The 5,788-nt window shown below is 46.5% G+C and overlaps 1 pseudogene; it reads left to right on the forward strand.

Moving 5' to 3' along the window:
* The window catches only part of LOC105299927, a 29,635-nt pseudogene extending 24,084 nt beyond the window's left edge, over positions 1-5,551 (forward strand).
* Positions 5,552-5,788: the final 237 nt, after the last annotated feature.

A 5,788-nucleotide genomic window follows, 5' to 3' on the forward strand; every position in this document is an offset into this window, starting at 1 on the left:
TTAATAAACTTTTGGGGCTCATCTCGTTTGGGACTCTGTGCTTTCTGGACTTATATGTCTATTTCTTTTACCAGGTTAGGGAAGTTTTCTGTCATTATTTCTTCAAATAGATTTTCAATTCCTGTGATGCAAATGCTGATATGCTTGATGTTGTCCCAGAAACCCCTTAATCCATCCTCACTTTTTTAAATTCTTTTTTTCTTGTTACTGTTTTTGACTGGGGTTTTCTGCTACCTTATCTTCCAAATTGCCGATTCAAGACCCCGCTTCATCTAATCTACTGTTGATTCCTTCTAATGTAACCTTCATTTCAGTTATTTTAGTCTTCATTTCTGACCGGTTCTTTTTTTTATGTTTTCTATCTTCATTTTTATGTTTCTTATCTCTTTGTTGAAGTTCTCATAGAGATCATTGAGTATTCTTATAACTAGTGTTTTGAACTCTGCAGCTGGTAGATTGCTTGTCTCCATTTTGTTTAGTTCTTTCTCTGGAACTTTGTTCTATTCTTTCATTTGGGACATGTTTCTTTGCTCCCCATTTTGGCTGCCTCCCTGTGTTTGTTTCTATGTATTAGGTAGAGCCGCTATGTCTCCCAGTTTTAGTAGAATGGCCTTATGTAGTAGGTGCCCAGTGGCTCAGTCTCCCTGGTCACCGCTTTCTCCAGGTGGGTTATGTGTGCCCTGGCTTTGTACCATGGAAAGTTCATTGACACAGCCTTGGCTGCTATTGGCAGGTCAGTGGAAGGGATCCCTTAGGCTGATTGGTTGTGAAGACTGGCCATGACTACAGTGGAGGAGCTGTTGTGCAGGGACTGACCCTATGGAGCAGCATTCACTTTAGCAGGACTCTGGTGCCTGCCTAGTCTGTCCTTTGGATGTGTTGCTTGTGGAGGTGGTTGGGTGGTGCTCTGGTCTGAAGCTGGCCACAGGGTGTGTTGGTTCTGGGGTCTCTTGGGAGGGACTCTGTTGCAGGCCAAAGTCAGCCACTGCCTGTGCCCTGCCCAGGACCACTTGGTATGAGCTTCCAAGTGATCTGAAGATGGTTGCCACTTGTGCTGGGCTTGGAGGTGCCTGGGAGAGCCTAAGCTGCAAACTGAGGCTGGCTGTCACTATTGTTGGGCTTAGGGCTGCTTAGCAAGAGGTATGGGGCCAAATGCTGCTTGTTTGGGGTTTGTGAACCTTTGAAAGATTTTAGAAAAGTCTGCAGCATGAGCCAAGACAGGCAGTTTGTATGGAAAAGACACTGGAAGCAGCTTTGGTGGGCCTGCAGTTGATGGGGCAGGGTCTCAGGGCATTGCCAGGGTGGGACAAATGATCTTAGCCAGGTTGATGGAGACTCAGATATGATTCACATCATATCTGCATGCTGGATTGGGGAGGGTTCAACAAAGAAACAATGGGAGAAACTTGCCCCTCCAACCCTCCAACCCTCCAACCCTCACCCTGAAACCAGGTAATTCATTCAGTTCCTCCCCATATGTCCCTGGAGCCTTTTGAGCTGCTGTCCCAGCGCTGGAGCTCAGAGCAAGTGAGTCCATCAGCAAGTAAGTCCACACACATGGGCTCTTTAAGAGGAACACCTGGGACTCCAGCAGTCCTCTGTCTCAGTCAGTCACAATCCTTGCTAGCTTTTACAGCCAGAAGTTGTAGGGACTTCTCTTCCTGGCACTGGAACACTGGACTGGGAAGCCTGGTTTGGGGCTCCTCAGGGGGCAGCTCCGCAGCCAAGATATCCTTCCAGATTTTTAACTGCCACACATGGGTGTGGGACCAATCCACTCAGCATCTCCATCCCTCCTAACCAGTCTCAAAGTAGCTTCTTCTGTATATGTTCAGTTATAGGACTTCTGTTCAGCTAGACTTCAAGCAATTCTCAAGGACGATTGCTCTGTAGTTTAGTGTAAATTTGATGTGGTCAGTGAGAGGAAGCAAGAATAGTGTTTATCTTCTCTGCTATCTTTACTAGAAGCTTCACAAATGTTCTTACTAAGCTCTAGAATGATGATTCCTTTCCGGAAGGTTTTCAATTTACCTTGTCCAGATCCATTAGAGAAATCCCTACCTATGGCAGCTATAGCTTTATGAAATGTATTTCTTAAATAATAAGACCTGAAATCAACATTACTTCTTGATCTATGGGTTGAATGTTGTGTTAGAAGGCAAGACAACAACATTAATCTTGTATCTCTCCATCAGAGCTCTTGGATGACCAGGTGCATTGTCAATGAACAGTAATATTTTGAAAAAAATCTTTTTTCTAAGCAGTAGGTCTCAACAGTATGCTTAAAATATTCAGTAAACCATATTGTAAACAGATATGCCGTCATCCAAGCTTTATTGTTCCATTCATACAGCACAGGCAGAGTAGATTAAGCATCATTCTTAAGGACCCTAGGATTTTCAGAATGGTAAATGAACATTGGCTTCAACTTATAGTCACCAGCTACATTAGCCCCTAACAAGAGAGTCAGCCTATTCTTTGAAGCTTCGAAGCTAGGCACTGACTTCTCTCTAGCTATGAAAGTCCTAGATAGCATTTTCTTCCAAAATAAGGCTGTTTCATCTAGATTGAAAATCTGTTGTTTAGTGTAGCCATCTTCATGAATTATCTTAGCTAGATCTCTGGATAACTTGCTTCTACATCCACGTTTGCTGCTTCACTTTGTGCTTTAATGTTATGAAGAGGACTTCTTTCCTTAAACCTCATCAACCAACCTCTGCTAGCTTCAAGCTTTGCTCTGCATCTTCCTTACCCCTCTTAGCCTTCATAGAATTGAAGAGAGTTAGGGCCTTGCTCTGGATCAGGCTTTGATTTAAGGGAATGTTGTGGCAGGCTAGATCTTCTATCCAAACCACTACAACTTTCTCCATATCAGCAATAAGATATTCACTTTCTTATCATTCATGTGTTCATTGGAGAAGCACTTTAATTTCCTTCAAGAACTTTTCCTTTGCATTCACAACTCGACTGTTTGGCACAAGTAGCCTAATTTTTGGCCTACCTTGGCTTTTGACATGCCTTCCTTACTAACTTAATCATTTCTAGATTTTGATTTAAAGTGAGAGATGGGCAACTATTCCTTTAACTTGAACATTTAGAAGCCATTAGAGGGTTATTAATTGGCCTAATTTCAATATTGTTGTGTTTCATGGAATAGGGAGGCCTGAGGAGAGGGAGACAGGGGAAGGGCCAGTAAGTAAAGCGGTCAGAACTCACACATATATTGATTCACCATCTTATATGGGCATGGTTCATGATGCCCCAAAACAATTACAATAGTAACATCAAAGATCACTGATCACGGATCATCATAACGAACATAATAATAAAGTTTGAAATATTGTGAGAATTACCAAAATGTGACACAGAGCCATAAAAAGAACAAATGCTATTAGAAAAAAGGTACCAATACCTGAACAGGCCACTGTTGATCTGGGAAGCATGCCTAATGGCAGTGCTGTGACAAATGGATCACGGACACCTTTGAGAGAATCCAGTGGGACAGCCAGCACTAGCTCCCTAGCATAAACGTTCTTGGTAGGAGATCCCGGATGCACAGACATTTGGGTGGTTCAGCCAGAACACCCATAGCAAAGCCCTGGTACCCCTGCAACCGGCATCACCAGCCAGCCAAAAACCGAAGCCACAGTGGCTTGGCCAATGGCACAGTGAATGACAAATCTGCTACAGTCACTGATCTCGAAGAACCCTATGTTGTTTATGTTCTTGGTGTGACGTCCCCACCTGCTGCAGCATCAAGTATTACTCACAGCCCCATCGCAATGTCTCTCTCTGCTCTAGCCACACCAGCTGAAGGAGAGCAGCCCAGCACTTCAGGCACTCAGCAACTCCCCATGGCTGTGTCAGGTCCCCGATGCTCGGCCACTGGATGTGAACAGCCAGAATTGTCCAATAGGCAAGTCTACTATGTTGACCACAATACCAAAACCACCACCTGGGAATGACTTCTTCCTCCAGGCTGGGAGAAACACACATACCCAGGAGGCAGGTTTTACTATGTGGATCACAGCGCTCAGACCACCACCTGGCAGTGCCCCACAGCAGAGTATGTGCTGACCTACCAGCAGCAGCCGTCACAGCAGAATCAGCTCCAGGGCACCATGCAGCACTTCAGCAAAAGATTCCTCCACTAACCTTCAAGCGCTTCTTTGGCTGCCTGGGGGAAGAACTAAGACAATGGGTGGGTGTATTACATTAACCATAACACATGCACTACCCAGTGGGAGGACCCTTGGACCCAGGGGATGATCCAGGAACTAGTTCTTCCCCCAGGGTGAGAGACGCAGCACACCAGCGAGGGGGTGCACTACCTTGTGGACCACAATATTCGCACCACCACTTTTAAGGATCCTCGCTTGGGGTTTGAGTCGGGAAGCAGGCAAAGTTCCCCCGGTGCCTATGACTGAAGTTTTAAGTAGAAGTATCAACCATTTCTTCTGCCATTCAAATGCCCTTCCCAGCCACATGAAGATCAGAGTTTCCAGGCAGATGCTTTCTGAGGATTCTTTCCAACAGATCGTGAACATGAAACCCTACAGTCTGTGCCACGGGCTCTACATCATCATGTGCAGCGAGGAGGGCCTGGACTACGGAAGCATTGCCAGAGAGAGGTTTTTCCTCCGGTCTTACGAGGTGCTCAACCCCATGTATTGCTTATTTGAATATGCGGGGGAAGACAATTACTGCTTGCAGATCAACCCTGCCTCTTCCATCAACCCCGACCACCTCACCTACTTCCGCTTTATTGGCAGATTCATTGTCAGGGCTTTGTACCATGGAAAGAAAGTTCATTGACACAGCCTTCACCCTCCCTTTCTACAAGCAGATGCTCAACAAGAGACCAACCCTGAAAGACTTGGAATCCATTGACCCGAATTCTACAACACTGTCATCTGGATCAAAGAGAACAACTCATAAAGGTATGACCTAGAGCTGTACTTCATCCCAGACATGGAGATCTGGGGCAAGGTGACAACTCATGAGCTGAAGGAAGGTGGTGAGAGCATCTGAGTGACAGAGGAGAGCCAGGAAGAATACATGATGCTGCTGACTGGCGTTTCACCTGGGATGTGGAAGAGCTGACCGAAGCTTTCCTGGATGGCTTCATCCAGGTGACCCCCTGGAGTGGTCACGCTGCTTTGATGAGAAAGAGCTGGAACTGAAGTTGTGTGACATGCAGGTGACAGACACGAGCGGCTGGCTGAAGAATACCACCTACCAGCACTACAAGAACAGCAAGCAGATCCAGCGGTTCTGGCAGGTGATGAAGAACATGGACAATAAGAAAAATATCCAGCTGCTGAAATTTGTTACAGGGACTTGCTGTCTGCCTGTCTGGGGGGTGGCCGAACTCATTGGTAGCAATGGACCAAAGAAGTTTTGCATCGACAGTGGTGGTAAGGAAACCTGGCTTCCCAGAAGCCACACCTGTTTCAACCATCTGGACCTCTCACCATGCAAGAGCTAAGAAGAGCTGAAAAAGAAGCTGCTGTAAGCCATTGAGGAGACCAAGGGCTTCAGACAGGAGTAACTGAGGCTGCCCCCTCCCGCGCCCCCCAGAGCACACGTAGTCATGAGTCCTCCCTGCCTGAGAGGCCGTTGGCTACAGCCTCTGGAGGCTCCTGCAGACAGTGGCCCTGCTTGGTACCACAATGTTATCAGGCTGATGGCAGCAGAGCTTGACTTCAAGAGGCCCTGCCCATCCCTCTCATACCCACTGCTGGCGGTCTGGAATAAAGCCCTATGGTCACCTTGGCCCCATTACCCA

Source organism: Pteropus vampyrus, unplaced genomic scaffold, assembly GCF_000151845.1.
Source record: "Pteropus vampyrus isolate Shadow unplaced genomic scaffold, Pvam_2.0 Scaffold196, whole genome shotgun sequence".
In the NCBI taxonomy this organism is placed as follows: Eukaryota; Metazoa; Chordata; class Mammalia; order Chiroptera; family Pteropodidae; genus Pteropus; species Pteropus vampyrus.